At 50.9% G+C, this 17,463-nt stretch overlaps 1 protein-coding gene across 4 annotated transcripts in view; it reads right to left on the bottom strand.

The window, feature by feature from the left end:
• rerea (arginine-glutamic acid dipeptide (RE) repeats a) overlaps positions 1 to 15,852 on the bottom strand; it is a 554,684-nt gene extending 538,832 nt beyond the window's left edge. For 3 of the 4 annotated variants that reach the window (XM_078238699.1, XM_078238702.1, XM_078238703.1), the window contains exon 1: positions 15,546 to 15,852. The gene's annotated coding sequence lies outside the window, so the exon portion shown is untranslated. The remainder of the gene's footprint in view (positions 1 to 15,545) is intronic. The other variant, XM_078238701.1, reaches the window with a different exon arrangement.
• Positions 15,853 to 17,463: the final 1,611 nt, after the last annotated feature.

The raw sequence follows: 17,463 nt of genomic DNA, 5'->3' as shown, positions 1-17,463 counted from the left end.
TGACAGGTTTACTTCATTTTGTGTCATTCACTGCAAAAGATCCATACATCAAGAGCCTGTAGCACTAAAATACCATAAAACCATGTTACATTGCCCAAGTCTCTGCAGCCAATGCTGCACATCAGATTCACTAAATCTGGACAAATTGCTTTTTTTAAAGAAAAGGTCATTCATCATTGTTTTTAACCGCAGGAAATCAAGCAAGTTTATCTAGGTGCTATCACTAGTTGTGTAACATGACATTCTGAACTGGCACCTATCACAATACAAAAGCAGCTTTAAACAGCTGGAGGAGTCCAAATTCTAATGTTCTGCTATTAGTAACAGTACACTAAGAATTTTCTAGTTGATGTGTATTAACAATCAAATGGAAGGACTATGAACAGAGTACGATTGGGGGCAATTCTTTGAGTTTCAGTTTTCTGAACTAATATTCCCGGCTTGGGTGGCTATCCATGTCGAGTTTGCACGTTCTCCCTCCGCCTGCGTGGGTTTCCTCCAGGTGCTCAGGTTTCCTCCCACAGTCCAAAGATGTGCAGATTAGGTGCATTGGCTGTGCTAAATTCTCCCTCAGTGTACCTGAATAGGCACTGGAGTGTGGCGACTAGGGGATTTTCACAGTAACTTCATTGCAGTGTTAATGTGAGCCTACTTGTGACACGAATAAATAAACTTTAATGATTATGACAGCAAGCTTAATAAGCTATCAATAAAGCCGTCTTAAAAAAACATGTTTTGGATTGTCCCCCGTGACAACAAATAGGCTGCAAAACAGATAATGTAAACAGTCATTTCCAGATAAAGTGCAGACTGACCAAGTCATTCAGTTTAGTTCTACACAAATAAAAGGTAAAGGATCAATCTGTACCATTCTTGAAGACTGGGATTTATATATATGCAGGTATGCAAATCAGTACAGGAAACATGATGTAATGATTATCTTAAGATCGTAGAAATTATTAATCGAGATAATAGGAGGCAAAGGGGAAGAAGGCAGGGAAAAGGTACTCCACATGGCCTCATCATGGCCACGTCATATCAGGGTGGCACAGTGGTTAGCACTGCTGCCTCACATCTCCAGGGACGCGGGTTCAATTCCCAGCTTGGGTCACTGTCTGTGTGCAGTTTGCACGTTCTCCCCATGTCTAAGTGGGTTTCCTCCGGGTGTTCCGGTTTCCTCCCACAGTCCAAAGATGTGCAGGTTAGGTGCATTAGCCATGCTAAATTCTCCCTCGGTGTAACCCGAACAGGTGCCGGAGTGTGGCGACTAGGGGATTTTCACAGTAACTTCATTGCAGTGTTAATGTAAGCCTATTTGTGACAATAATAAACTTTAAACTTTTCATCATGTTGACCTTACCAACACCTACTACAACTGCACAAGTATACACTGGTGAACAAAGCTGGGATTAACCATATCTACCACAATTAAATGGTCTACTAACTCTTAATATCCAAACTCACAGACAAGAGTTGGCCATTTAAGTGAAGCCAATGCAGTTGTCAAGGAATTGCACCCAGAGTCATACAAATCACTATTTTCAAGGAAACTTAAAAGTTAAGAGATGAAAACTAGAAGGACATTTGGACAACAATTTCACTTCAATTTTTGAGCCAAATTTCCAAATGTGTCACTTTTGTTACTTTAGATTTAATTACAATTTTTTTTTTTTAATATACTTTTCCAATTCAATCAAATCAAGTCCAATTCAGAGTCTCAACAAGTTGAGACATTTCAGATCCAGGCTGACAAGACAGGGCGAGCGACCAAACCACCCTGTCCTGGGCCTGATCTACATGAGCCAAGCTGATTGGAGAAGGGGGAGGTTCCTCCTCCAAGACTTGAGCTCATTTGCATCTTAGCCAAAAGGCCGAGATGCCGCTTTTAAAAATTGCTTCATATGAAACATATGAAGCCTCAGCGTAACCTAATGACCTCGACCAAGTGCGGCCGACCATGGGCTGCCGTCCATACACTTGATCTTAGCCAAAAGGCCGAGAAGCGATTTAATTACAATTGATCGAGCAATGCTCAAAGTGTTTCAAAAGCAGTGAATTGCTTACTTTGCCTGGCTTGAAGGCTAGATCTTTATCACCTTCAGAGTCAAGGTGGGGGAAAAAAGGAGGCTTCGTAAGTAGTATTTTAAGATCAAGTGTAGTTTTGTTGTCCTGTACTTTAGTTGAAGCCATGAGGTTATACTGAGGCTTCATTTGAAGCAATTTTCAAAAGCGGCATCTCGGCCTTTTGGCTAAGATGCAAATGAGATCAAGCCTTGGAGGAGGTGCAATACCTACTCCAATCAGCTTGGATCATTTAGATCAAGCCCAAGACAGGAAGTGGTGAGCCTGTCTTGTCAGCTTGGATCGGGAATGTCTCACTTGCTGGGACTTTGAATTGGACTTTGATTGGGTTGAATTGGATATACCAAAATAAAATTTTAAAAATCACAATTTGGTCTCCATTTCTGACGATATTCAAGCTCTTTGAAGAATTTGCTGCAGGAATGAAACATGGTGATTTAATAGCCTGCATATCCTCACATCTTTGTAGTCTGTTGTATTATCCATCTAGGTTCTCGTCTCGCTTCACCGTTTTAATGCTTTTTTAAAAAAATGCTGTTCCCAATGAGAGTCAATAATGCAGAATTAAATTATACAAATTAGAAAGGTATCAATCCTCAATCGGTGTTAAATTTACAGGTCCTAGATGGTGCAATGACAAGGGTGCTTTCATTAGTCTCAATGTGCCCAAGACAGAGGGAAGAAGGGAACGTGGGGGGAAAACAATCAGACTCTTTCGCATGCGTTATGCACAGGTTCAGCCGCACTGCCCACAATTGTCAGAGTCTGCCACCAAACGTAGGCCTAGCTAGTGAGTGAAGAATGGCCACTGAAGAACAACAGGGGAGTGGTTGCCATAAACAACAATACCCCAACATAAGTCAGTGTGGTTTAAAAGAGAATGGAACGGGGTGAGGGGCGGGGGAATGATAATTTTAAATAACTATACATGCATCAACACTGAATAATACTTTGGCACATGCAGATTCTTTCTCCTCTATTTTGACAGCACTCAGGTACCAGTAAAACCACTAGGGACAGCAGCCATACTTTTCCTTTACATCCATGAAACTGCTACTAGTCTAAAATGGGCCACTTCGACAACAAGAGCTTTTGCCACCAACTGTTCAGATGCAGATTCCGGCTCTGTCTGCAGACGTAAAGAAACTCTATTTTGTTACTAAAATGTTCAGCAATACCACCAGCATTTTAACTTCTGCAAGCAATACCTCCAACTCTACATCTTCAAACTGCACGTAAAGCACAAAATAGTTTCAATAAATGTTTCTTCTGTAAATATTTACAAACATGAAAGTTATTATGGATCATTTTTACAAATAGATTCTATAAACCAGATGGAAGAATCCAATTGTAATAGATATGTTGTGTCTGCCTAGATCTGTGTAGTTCTGGGAAGTTAATAACAAAACGGTCAGCATGCATGTAAATCACCATCTACCTGCGGATATATTTAACCCTGTGAAACTGTAAGCTTCTCTTTGTGGACAGCACGGTGGCACAGTAGTTAGCACTGCTGCTTCACAGCACCAGGGACCCGGGTTCAATTCCGGCCTCGGGTCACTGTCTGTGTGGAGTTTGCACATTCTCCCCGTGTCTGTGTGGGTTTCTTCCGGGTGCTCCGGTTTCCTCCCACAGTCCAAAAGACATGCTGGTTAGGTGCATTGGCCATGCTAAGTTTTCCCTCAGAGTACCCGAACAAGCACCGGAGTGCGACGACTCGGGGATTTTCACACCAACTTCATTGCAGTGTTAATGTAAGCCTACTTGTGACACTAATAAATAAACTTAAATTCAATTAAAACTAACAAACAAAATGCATTAAATTACACATTTATCAAAATACTATATGCAATCAGAAATTTTCAACTTGTACCCAATGTGCTGGTAGGACATTTTTCTTTGGAAAGTTGTTCTGCTGCAGACTTAGAAAGCATCGCAAGTAAAAGTAACAGCAGGCAGCTTGGGTTTTATGTATCTATTCATTCTACAGGCCTCTGGTTGGTATAGAGTTTTATGCATCCGAAAGATTATTTGCATGCCTTTGGACACACAACAATAGGAATTTCAAACTCCCTACACATTCAAGCAAGCCCTAAAACATAAGCTGTATTTTCCATGAAACAACAGATGGCCAGGGACTGATTCCTAAGGTGTTTGCAGTTATTACTGGTTTAAGCCTGCATGTCCACAAATGGCAGCATGACTCACGCGCGCGCACACAGCACGACACAAAGAAACGAATTTCGGATATAGGAACTATTGTTTCCTGAACAATATCTCAATGAGAAAATGAATAAATTTATTCAGATACCTGGCCTCACATTTATGAAAAAGTATTTTTAAAAATTGGATGGAAAAATATAAATCACCTGGGTATACCTTTAACCAATAACTAATATATAACTAGCATAACTAGCTATACAGGAAGGAGACAGGCAGATTGTTCATTTTACAAGGAAACGGGAGATATATTTGTATAGTTTTAAGAAGTGTATAATAGTGTGATGTTACATTAAGGGGTTTACACAATTAGAAATATCTACAATGTGCACCTCACACAAAGAAACATGTTGTTTAGTGATTGCGTCTCACTCTTATGGCAGCTAGTTATCCGGAAATCCACCAAACTATGCAAAAATTGCACTCTTAACATCACACAGTGGAAAACCTGGATTAAAGTTGTGGACACTTCAGACTATCAGGTTTGTTATCTGTGTGTTCCAAAGCTACTTATTCCACAATTCATTTCTATGGAAGTGCTGTCTGTAGAGTGCACCAATCTCATCCATAGTCAAGCAACTGCACCTCTCTCTATTCAAATCTGAGAGATTAACATCTTTCTGCATTGATGTAATTTTTACACAAACACATCAGTCCAAAGCCCTAGCAGAGGTAATAGTGGTATAATGCTGGGCAGGTAAAACCCTCGTGTATTTACCTCACCACTTGAAATTACAATATAAACATTACTTTAAACCTGGCCTATCATCAAGCCACTTTACTGATCCACACCCCACCCCCAAACCCCACATGTTCCATTTTCTATCCCAACAGGACAAAATATAGGTGTTCAAAATAAGAAATCAGCAGGTGAGGCTGGGCTGTGAAGTTAGTGTAAATAGCTTAAAAACCTATTTCACACCAACTTACAAAAATGAACCAACACTGAGTCATTATCTGCAATTTTGATGAACCAATATGACATGCTTTTTAACAACCCATTAGGGCATTTGGTAGCCAAATTTACTTGGGCAACTTTTGATTATTAAAATGGAAGCATCAACAAAGACTACCAAATGCTCCTGAAATGAGCAGATACAGGAGACGTTTTAGGAGCAGCCTAATAGATCACATAGGTCAGTGTGCCTCTTGTCAAATGTGCCTGCATCAGCCATGGGGAATTGATTAATCAAGCATTCCCACAAGTTCAGCACTAGGTAGTCCCAAAGCAAATGTCCTTTTGGCCGAAAATAAGCCTTAAACTCATCTTAGAAAATCATTCATCACTGTGCATTTTCCACACCATTCATCTGTTTGGTCTCAGAGCAAGTCTTCGTGCCAATTTATATTGAGGTCTCAGCGCTACAGACGCCAGTCCAACAAGAACTGGAATGAACCCATTTCAGAAAGTATACAGGCACCAGACAAAATAAAATGTTCTTTGCCATCAACCTGAATATGAACCCTGGCTGCCGGAATGAAAATGAACCAGTCTAACCTACTGTTCTTCTATCTGAGCTCCACATTCTGCCCTGATCAGACATAATTCGACAATTTTATGCTCTAAGACCATAAGACATAGGAGCAGAATTAGGCCACTCGGCCCATCGAGTCTGCTCCGCCATTCAATCATGGCTGATATCTTTCTCATTCCCATTCTCCTGCCTTTTCCCCATAACCCCTGATCCCCTTATTAATCCAGAATCTATCTATCTCTGTCTTAAAGACACTCATGACTTAAAGACACTCATAAAGACACTCCTCACCCCAGCCTTCTGCTGCAAAGAGTTCCACAGATTCACCACTCTCTGGCTGAAGAAATTCCTCCTCATCTCTGTTTTAAAGAATCTTCCCTTTAGCCTGAGGTTGTGCCCTCTGATTCTAGTTTTTCCTACTAGCGGAAACATCCTCTCTACGTCCACTCAATCCAGGCCTCGCAGTATCCTGTAAGTTTCAATAAGATCCCCCCTCATCCTTCTAAACTCCAACGATACAGACCCCGAGTCCTCAACTGTCCCTCATACGACAAGCTCTTCATTCCAGGGATCATTCTTGTGAACCTCCTCCGGACCATTTCCAAGACCAGCACATCCTCTATTCAATAAGTGTGCTGTATTTCCGTGATTCTGTTACAGCTTACTTTTTAAGTTAATGCCACACCACATTTTAAGGATAGTTATTTTTATTATTCCTGTGTTTATCCTCGAGATGAGGGTGCTGCTGCATATATAACTGTTCTGAAAAGATGGCAGAGAGCCTTCTTCTTGAATCAAAAGCGGTACCAACCGACTCAAGAGCAGCTTCTTCCCTGCTGCTGTCAAGACTTTTGACTGGACTTATCTTGCATTAAGTTAATCTTTCTCTACACCCTCGCTATGATCGTAACACTACATTCTGCACTCTCTCCTTTCCTTCTCTATGAACGGTATGCTTTGTTGTGTATAGCGCACAAGAAACAATACTTTTCACTGTATGTTAATACATGTGACAATAATAAATCAAATCAAATGTGCAACGTCTAAAGTGGCTTGCTGGGCCACATCAGAGGGCATCGGCAGTCAACCACTGTGTGACTGTATGTGAGAATATGTACAACAACCAATGCATTTATATACCAACCTTCGTGTTGTAAAACATCCTCGGGTGTTTTGAAACAGCCATAACAAACATAAAATTGATACTGAGCCATTTTAAGGAGATAGTTGGTGAAAAAGGGTAGGTTGGAGAGAGTCAGAGAGACAGAAACAAAGAGAGAGAGAGAGATAAAGCAGTTGAGGCAGATCATTTCTGAGTTTTGGGTTGAGGCAGTTGAAGGCATGACTGCCAATGATGGAGCAATTGAGGAAAGGTTTCCTGAAGGGATTTTTCCAGTGTGCAGTCTCTTTAAACTTTTTAGCATGGTCACACACACTTGTAATTAATCACAGAACAAGGCCTGTGCTGTAACTTTCAGCCTGCTGCATGGCCAAGGACCCACACAGCTTAGCAGGAACATTGGTTACAGGGCTGCAGAAAGTGAGAGAGATACGAAGGGGCAAGGCCACGGAGGGATTTGAAAACAAGGATGAGGATTTTAAAAATCAAGACATTCTGGATCAGGAGCCAATCTATTTGAGCGACCACAGGGGATAGTTAGAATATGGACAGAAGAGTTTAGAACGAGTTCAAGTTTACAGGGGTAACAAGTTCACTTCCATTAAAGGCACGAGTGAATCGGTGTGTCTTTTCCTATCATCTCCCAGCTTTCATGGCTATTTTCTTTAAGTGGATACCCCCATGACTTGCATGGGCTTGCAAAATCTCACTAACTGTCCTGGCTGGAGACAATACACATCTTTTTAACCTGTGCTTAACGCTCTCTCCACTCACATTGTCTGTACCTTTGAGACTTGATTACCTGTAAAGACGCACATTCCAACCATTATTTTGTAAATTGAGTTTGTGTCTTTATATTCCCTGTTTGTGAACAGAACTCCTACTCACCTGACGAAGGAGCAGCGCTCCGAAAGCTAGTGGCTTTTGCTACCAAATAAACCTGTTGGACTTTAACCTGGTGTTGTGAGACTTCTTACTGTGTTTACCCCAGTCCAACGCCAGCATCTCCACATCATATTTTCTTTAATGCAGGACAACAAATATGAGCACTCAATTATGTGACTGCTGCGATGGGATTCAAACTCTCTATCACTGGATAATTTGGTCCAGGACCACAAACAGGGAACTACAGTTCTGCTTTGAAAGTGTATCCTCAATTCATTTTATCTAATTTTTGTTTGAAAGAATCTGTAAAATATTTTTTGCTCACTCTCCAATTAGCTGGACTTGCAGTTCCACAAGTCCTGTAATGGACAGAGAATAGGATTCATTGCTCCCTCAGTAATCTGCACCTTTTCTAATGCAGCTACATCCCTTCAGACGTAAGAATATCCAAATGGAATCTCACTAATACATTGCACAATGTTAATATTCGTTGCCGATTGGAACTTCACATTTAGGCAATACCCACCAACATTCTGTTCACATTATTCAAGACCTCAAATTATCGAAATATTTTTAACAGCACTAATAATTACAACCACATCAGTTAATTACCTTACTTAGCAGTGACTCTCAACAGCATATTGAAGCTATTGCCAAACAGTGAAGTGCTCTGTCCTCAACACTTACCAAAAATCGAGCAACAAGCATAGAATAAGAAACCTTGTATTTCAGTCAGTCATTGAAGAGAATTTGGGAGGGCAATGTCCTGTTTGTCCCAGAACGGAAAGAGTAGTTAAAAGGGTTCTTAATCCGGGATGGTTCTACCTTCGCACCGTTGTGCTACATTCGAGTGTAATGCAAGCAAATCATTCTTCACACAGAACAAATCACATCTCAGTTCATTCCACCGCCCACTATCGCATTTCAAAAAAAAATCTGTGGTAATTGTCTAACCTTCCCCAAATTCAAATGTCTCATTCAAGCAGCACAGGATTTTGCTGATACGCGCATGACCATTTGAAAATACACATGCAAGGATATTTCAAGGCAGAACACGCTAATGGTGTTATTGGGGAAGAAATGTGTGGGCAGCAAAAGATAAAGGATAAGTGGGGGGGGGGGGGGGGGGGATTTCCTCAGATGGTTTAGCAAGCTTATGAACCATGCATAAAGATATAAGGTTCAATCTTCGCTCTGTGCTGTGTTAGCTAAACTCAGTCAGAGCCACGTAGGGCCACTGAAACTGAATTCAGATTAAAGGACGGGGAATTCAATCAAGATTCCGACTCCTGATTCAAATCCAGTGATCTCAGCTGGAAAGTGCACATCTGCTGACATCGGGGAAGAGGATGATCAGGCTCGGCTGTGATGCCCCCCAGATTCAAATAACTTGCCGACACTCACCATCAAGGCTCACAGATAAATAACCACGGCTCGAGATACTTGAGGGAAACTGATATCAGTGCAGGCATCAAGGATTTGATGCTTTTAGGAGAGAGTAAATAGGTAAAAGGAAATCACTCAGGTTACACATCCCCGCAACATGTTCCACCAAGTGGTTATTTACTAAGCTGCCAGAGGGGAATTTTTCATGTATGACTGGCCCCTGTCACGGGATATATACATTAGATCTTTCACCATAACAGCTGTTGTACCCCCTCATCCCATGCTGCCTTCAAAAGAACTGCAAAAGACAATAGACACCACAGCGGAGTAACCACCAGCAAGTACAAAAAAAAAACATCGCCACTGCCATAATATAACAGCTGCGTTGGAGTAAGTTACAGGCTGTAACACAATCTTGGGGGTTAGAGTCAGTTGATGCTCACAAACCACTGAAGCTCTGCTCTCAGTTTATGAAATCTGAACCCCTTGATTGTATTACAATCCTGGCAACACACTAGCACTCAGTTTCACAGTTATTGTTGCACACATCTTGAAATGTGTAAAGCCTCTGTTTACATATAGATACCATTCAATTTTAGTATCAGCTCTTAAAGCATTAGTCACAGCATTTTGTCATTGTCACCACTGGAATTCCTGTTTATTCCGTCCGTGGGAGTTATGTCTGTCCTACAATTTGCTGTGTGATTTTTGTCCTTTGAAAGAAGAAATTTGATGCATCATCCTTAATCTTTGTTTTATTTACCTGATTTTGCATATCTGAAAGCTGATAATTTTGATACATGCAAATATTTGTAGTACACCAGGATCACACTGCCTTCGTAAACAAGCATATTTACATTCAACGATCCAAATGTTCAATAATCACACCAAAATATACACATTCCGCACCCATATCTCAAGCACTAACGACCTTTGTTATCCACATAGAAATATACCGCATAACAGCCCAATTGCCGTATTTACTTTCACATAGAATAACGAACCACAGGCCGAACATGCAACTAAAATCTGATCAAAACCACTCCTGTAAAAAGCACGGAAACGTTTAGGGAAAGCTTTCGTCAAATCTTACATTTATTTATAATGGAGTGAGAAACTGCAGTTTCTAATCTCCACAAGGAATCAAACAGATTACATTATTAGCTAACTGCTTTTAGACCCCTGGAGTTTCAGTCCAAAACCTACACAGTTGGTAAGGTTTTCTTAAAAACTATAATTCTTTGCAAACGTGAGTGAGCAGTGCTCACTCCACCACATTAAAGCACACACAAAAAAACAAACACCACACACTACTTTTCATCCAGCTCGGCTAATGAGGGCTGGACAGGCCATTTAAGGCCTACTCCACCAAAATAACAGCAGACCTAACCCTCTCATTTTTCGCCAGTCTTGGAACTTACCAGATCTAGAGAGGGGAGGGAGGGCAAGAAGCAAGCAGCAACATCATTGATGAGTTTCAAGGCAAGAGGTGAAACACACAAATGAAGATTGGCACAGAGAAGCCACAATGAATAAAAGAATGAAAGAAAACAAAACAGTCACAATCTCCACAAGTGTCACTCTCGCTGTTAAAGTTGCACAATGACCACACTTGTTCAGAAGCCAAGGACCCGGGGGGGAAGAGAGAGACAGAGACGAGGAGCGGGAAGGTAGACGAGGAGCAGGGGGGGGGGGAAGGGAGACGAGGAGCGGGGCAGTGGGGGAGAGAGACGAGCAGCTGGGGGGGGGGGGGGGGGGGAGAGAGACGAGCAGCTGGGGGGGGGGGGGGAGAGAGACGAGCAGCTGGGGGGAGAGAGACGAGGAGCGGGGGGAGAGAGACGAGGAGCGGGGGGAGAGAGACGAGGAGCGGGGGGAGAGAGACGAGGAGCGGGGGGAGAGAGACGAGGAGCGGGGGGAGAGAGACGAGGAGCGGGGGGAGAGAGACGAGGAGCGGGGGGAGAGAGACGAGGAGCGGGGGAGAGAGACGAGGAGCGGGGGGAGAGAGACGAGGAGCGGGGGGAGAGAGACGAGGAGCGGGGGGAGAGAGACGAGGAGCGGGGGGAGAGAGACGAGGAGCGGGGGGAGAGAGACGAGGAGCGGGGGGAGAGAGACGAGGAGCGGGGGGAGAGAGACGAGGAGCGGGGGGAGAGAGACGAGGAGCGGGGGGAGAGAGACGAGGAGCGGGGGGAGAGAGACGAGGAGCGGGGAGAGAGACGAGGAGGGGGAGAGAGACGAGGGGAGAGAGACGAGGGGAGAGAGACGAGGGGAGAGAGACGAGGGGAGAGAGACGAGGGGAGAGAGACGAGGGGAGAGAGACGAGGGGAGAGAGACGAGGGGAGAGAGACGAGGGGAGAGAGACGAGGGGAGAGAGACGAGGGGAGAGAGACGAGGGGAGAGAGACGAGGGGAGAGAGACGAGGGGAGAGAGACGAGGGGAGAGAGACGAGGGGAGAGAGACGAGGGGAGAGAGACGAGGGGAGAGAGACGAGGGGAGAGAGACGAGGGGAGAGAGACGAGGGGAGAGAGACGAGGGGAGAGAGACGAGGGGAGAGAGACGAGGGGAGAGAGACGAGGGGAGAGAGACGAGGGGAGAGAGACGAGGGGAGAGAGACGAGGGGAGAGAGACGAGGGGAGAGAGACGAGGGGAGAGAGACGAGGGGAGAGAGACGAGGGGAGAGAGACGAGGGGAGAGAGACGAGGGGAGAGAGACGAGGGACGAGGGGAGAGAGACGAGGGGGGAGAGAGACGAGGGGAGGAGACAGGGGAGAGAGACGAGGGGAGAGAGACGAGGGGGGAGAGAGACGAGGGAGAGAGGCGGGGGAGAGAGACGAGGGGCGGGGGGAGAGAGACGAGGGAGCGGGGGGAGAGAGACGAGGAGCGGGGGGAGAGAGACGAGGAGCGGGGGGAGAGAGACGAGGAGCGGGGGGAGAGAGACGAGGAGCGGGGGGAGAGAGACGAGGAGCGGGGGGAGAGAGACGAGGAGCGGGGGGAGAGAGACGAGGAGCGGGGGGAGAGAGACGAGGAGCGGGGGGAGAGAGACGAGGAGCGGGGGGAGAGAGACGAGGAGCGGGGGGAGAGAGACGAGGAGCGGGGGGAGAGAGACGAGGAGCGGGGGGAGAGAGACGAGGAGCGGGGGGAGAGAGACGAGGAGCGGGGGGAGAGAGACGAGGAGCGGGGGGAGAGAGACGAGGAGCGGGGGGAGAGAGACGAGGAGCGGGGGGAGAGAGACGAGGAGCGGGGGGAGAGAGACGAGGAGCGGGGGGAGAGAGACGAGGAGCGGGGGGAGAGAGACGAGGAGCGGGGGGAGAGAGACGAGGAGCGGGGGAGAGAGACGAGGAGCGGGGGGAGAGAGACGAGGAGCGGGGGGAGAGAGACGAGGAGCGGGGGGAGAGAGACGAGGAGCGGGGGGAGAGAGACGAGGAGCGGGGGGAGAGAGACGAGGAGCGGGGGGAGAGAGACGAGGAGCGGGGGGAGAGAGACGAGGAGCGGGGGGAGAGAGACGAGGAGCGGGGGGAGAGAGACGAGGAGCGGGGGGAGAGAGACGAGGAGCGGGGGGAGAGAGACGAGGAGCGGGGGGAGAGAGACGAGGAGCGGGGGGAGAGAGACGAGGAGCGGGGGGAGAGAGACGAGGAGCGGGGGGAGAGAGACGAGGAGCGGGGGGAGAGAGACGAGGAGCGGGGGGAGAGAGACGAGGAGCGGGGGGAGAGAGACGAGGAGCGGGGGGAGAGAGACGAGGAGCGGGGGGAGAGAGACGAGGAGCGGGGGGAGAGAGACGAGGAGCGGGGGGAGAGAGACGAGGAGCGGGGGGAGAGAGACGAGGAGCGGGGGGAGAGAGACGAGGAGCGGGGGGAGAGAGACGAGGAGCGGGGGGAGAGAGACGAGGAGCGGGGGGAGAGAGACGAGGAGCGGGGGGAGAGAGACGAGGAGCGGGGGGAGAGAGACGAGGAGCGGGGGGAGAGAGACGAGGAGCGGGGGGAGAGAGACGAGGAGCGGGGGGAGAGAGACGAGGAGCGGGGGGAGAGAGACGAGGAGCGGGGGGAGAGAGACGAGGAGCGGGGGGAGAGAGACGAGGAGCGGGGGGAGAGAGACGAGGAGCGGGGGGAGAGAGACGAGGAGCGGGGGGAGAGAGACGAGGAGCGGGGGGAGAGAGACGAGGAGCGGGGGGAGAGAGACGAGGAGCGGGGGGAGAGAGACGAGGAGCGGGGGGAGAGAGACGAGGAGCGGGGGGAGAGAGACGAGGAGCGGGGGGAGAGAGACGAGGAGCGGGGGGAGAGAGACGAGGAGCGGGGGAGAGAGAGACGAGGAGCGGGGGGAGAGAGACGAGGAGCGGGGGGAGAGAGACGAGGAGCGGGGGGAGAGAGACGAGGAGCGGGGGGAGAGAGACGAGGAGCGGGGGGAGAGAGACGAGGAGCGGGGGGAGAGAGACGAGGAGCGGGGGGAGAGAGACGAGGAGCGGGGGGAGAGAGACGAGGAGCGGGGGGAGAGAGACGAGGAGCGGGGGGAGAGAGACGAGGAGCGGGGGGAGAGAGACGAGGAGCGGGGGGAGAGAGACGAGGAGCGGGGGGAGAGAGACGAGGAGCGGGGGGAGAGAGACGAGGAGCGGGGGGAGAGAGACGGGGGGAGAGAGACGAGGAGCGGGGGGAGAGAGACGAGGAGCGGGGGGAGAGAGACGAGGAGCGGGGGGAGAGAGACGAGGAGCGGGGGGAGAGAGACGAGGAGCGGGGGGAGAGAGACGAGGAGCGGGGGGAGAGAGACGAGGAGCGGGGGGAGAGAGACGAGGAGCGGGGGGAGAGAGACGAGGAGCGGGGGGAGAGAGACGAGGAGCGGGGGGAGAGAGACGAGGAGCGGGGGGAGAGAGACGAGGAGCGGGGGGAGAGAGACGAGGAGCGGGGGGAGAGAGACGAGGAGCGGGGGGAGAGAGACGAGGAGCGGGGGGAGAGAGACGAGGAGCGGGGGGAGAGAGACGAGGAGCGGGGGGAGAGAGACGAGGAGCGGGGGGAGAGAGACGAGGAGCGGGGGGAGAGAGACGAGGAGCGGGGGGAGAGAGACGAGGAGCGGGGGGAGAGAGACGAGGAGCGGGGGGAGAGAGACGAGGAGCGGGGGGAGAGAGACGAGGAGCGGGGGGAGAGAGACGAGGAGCGGGGGGAGAGAGACGAGGAGCGGGGGGAGAGAGACGAGGAGCGGGGGGAGAGAGACGAGGAGCGGGGGGAGAGAGACGAGGAGCGGGGGGAGAGAGACGAGGAGCGGGGGGAGAGAGACGAGGAGCGGGGGGAGAGAGACGAGGAGCGGGGGGAGAGAGACGAGGAGCGGGGGGAGAGAGACGAGGAGCGGGGGGAGAGAGACGAGGAGCGGGGGGAGAGAGACGAGGAGCGGGGGGAGAGAGACGAGGAGCGGGGGGAGAGAGACGAGGAGCGGGGGGAGAGAGACGAGGAGCGGGGGGAGAGAGACGAGGAGCGGGGGGAGAGAGACGAGGAGCGGGGGGAGAGAGACGAGGAGCGGGGGGAGAGAGACGAGGAGCGGGGGGAGAGAGACGAGGAGCGGGGGGAGAGAGACGAGGAGCGGGGGGAGAGAGACGAGGAGCGGGGGGAGAGAGACGAGGAGCGGGGGGGAGAGAGACGAGGAGCGGGGGGGAGAGAGACGAGGAGCGGGGGGGAGAGAGACGAGGAGCGGGGGGGAGAGAGACGAGGAGCGGGGGGGAGAGAGACGAGGAGCGGGGGGGAGAGAGACGAGGAGCGGGGGGAGAGAGACGAGGAGCGGGGGGAGAGAGACGAGGAGCGGGGGGAGAGAGACGAGGAGCGGGGGGAGAGAGACGAGGAGCGGGGGGAGAGAGACGAGGAGCGGGGGGAGAGAGACGAGGAGCGGGGGGGAGAGAGACGAGGAGCGGGGGGGAGAGAGACGAGGAGCGGGGGGAGAGAGACGAGGAGCGGGGGGAGAGAGACGAGGTGTGGGGGGAGAGAGACGAGGAGCGGGGGGAGAGAGACGAGGTGTGGGGGGAGAGAGACGAGGAGCGGGGGGGAGAGAGACGAGGTGTGGGGGGAGAGAGACGAGGAGCGGGGGGAGAGAGACGAGGTGTGGGGGGAGAGAGACGAGGAGCGGGGGAGAGAGACGAGGAGCGGGGGGGAGAGAGACGAGGAGCGGGGGGAGAGAGACGAGGAGCGGGGGGAGAGACGAGGAGCAGGGGGAGAGAGACGAGGAGCGGGGGGAGAGAGACGAGGTGTGGGGGTGGGGTTTGGAGGAGGAGCTGAAGGGAGATAAAGGAGTTGGTGTGGGGGGGGGGGGGGGGGGGTTGCTCAGTGGCAGTCACAATGAACCCACAATACACTCCCCCCTCCCCCTCCCCCTCCCCCTCCCCCCAGTGTGTGCCAGGCCGCTCCTTACCTTGCTCCGTGCTATCCCTCTACCGCATCAGGGGCCGGCCCGCTGCCTCTTCACAAGGGGAAGGAGAAAGAGGAGTTTGTTGGAGCGGGCACCGGGCAGCCTCCCCCCTCCCCGGGTCTCTCTCTCTCTCTGTGTCTCTGGGCCCGGGCCGCTGCTCGCTGTCTGTCTGTCTGGGGTGGGTCTCGGTCTGGGGGGCTCTGTCTCGGTCTGGGGGTCTGTCTGTGTGTTTGTGAGGGGGTGTGTGTGGGGGGGGGGGGGGAGGGGGGGGTTGAGGCTCTCGGAGCCCGGGGTAACCACAGGACACCGCGCACCCGCCAGTAAGCGCCGCTCCCATTGGCCCGGCCCGCAGCCAATCGGCGCCAAGGAGAAAGAGGACTGAATTGATTTAAAAAACTCAGTGACCAAAAAAAACACTGGGGTCTGTGTGTGTACACGCTGGGGTCAGTGTGTGTACACGCTGGGGTCAGTGTGTGTACACGCTGGGGTCAGTGTACACACTGGGGTCTGTGTACACGCTGGGGTCAGTGTGTGTACACGCTGGGGTCAGTGTACACACTGGGGTCAGTGTGTGTACACGCTGGGGTCAGTGTACACGCTGGGGTCAGTGCGTGTACACACTGGGGTCAGTGTACACGCTGGGGTCAGTGTACACGCTGGGGTCAGTGCGTGTACACACTGGGGTCAGTGTACACGCTGGGGTCAGTGTGTGTACACGCTGGGGTCTGTGTACACACTGGGGTCAGTGTACACGCTGGGGTCAGTGCGTGTACACACTGGGGTCAGTGTACACACTGGGGTCTGTGTGTGTACACACTGGGGTCAGTGTACACGCTGGGGTCAGTGTACACACTGGGGTCTGTGTGTGTACACACTGGGGTCTGTGTACACACTGGGGTCAGTGTGTGTACACGCTGGGGTCTGTGTACACACTGGGGTCAGTGTGTGTACACACTGGGGTCAGTGTACACACTGGGGTCTGTGTACACACTGGGGTCAGTGTACACACTGGGGTCAGTGTACACACTGGGGTCTGTGTACACACTGGGGTCTGTGTACACACTGGGGTCAGTGTACACGCTGGGGTCAGTGTACACACTGGGGTCAGTGTGTGTACACGCTGGGGTCTGTGTACACACTGGGGTCAGTGTGTGTACACACTGGGGTCAGTGTACACACTGGGGTCTGTGTACACACTGGGGTCAGTGTACACACTGGGGTCAGTGTACACACTGGGGTCTGTGTACACACTGGGGTCTGTGCACACGCTGGGGTCAGTGTGTGTATACGCTGGGGTCAGTGTACACACTGGGGTCAGTGTACACACTGGGGTCAGTGTGTGTACACACTGGGGTCAGTGTGTGTACACACTGGGGTCATTGTGTGTACACACTGGGGTCTGTGTACACACTGGGGTCTGTGTACACACTGGGGTCAGTGTACACACTGGGGTCAGTGTACACACTGGGGTCAGTGTACACACTGGGGTCAGTGTACACACTGGGGTCAGTGTGTGTACACACTGGGGTCATTGTGTGTACACACTGGGGTCTGTGTACACACTGGGGTCAGTGTACACACTGGGGTCTGTGTACACACTGGGGTCTGTGTACACGCTGGGGTCAGTGTGTGTACACGCTGGGGTCAGTGTGTGTATACGCTGGGGTCAGTGTACACACTGGGGTCAGTGTACACACTGGGGTCAGTGTACACACTGGGGTCTGTGTACACACTGGGGTCTGTGTACACACTGGGGTCTGTGTACACACTGGGGTCTGTGTACACACTGGGGTCTGTGTACACGCTGGGGTCAGTGTGTGTATACGCTGGGGTCAGTGTACACACTGGGGTTAGTGTACACACTGGGGTCAGTGTACACACTGGGGTCAGTGTACACACTGGGGTCAGTGTACACACTGGG

The sequence above is a fragment of the Mustelus asterias genome, chromosome 22 (genome assembly GCF_964213995.1).
Source record: "Mustelus asterias chromosome 22, sMusAst1.hap1.1, whole genome shotgun sequence".
Classification (NCBI taxonomy): domain Eukaryota; kingdom Metazoa; phylum Chordata; class Chondrichthyes; order Carcharhiniformes; family Triakidae; genus Mustelus; species Mustelus asterias.
The sequence above is the reverse complement of the archived record's forward strand: the minus strand, read 5'-3'. Positions and strand labels throughout refer to the sequence as shown.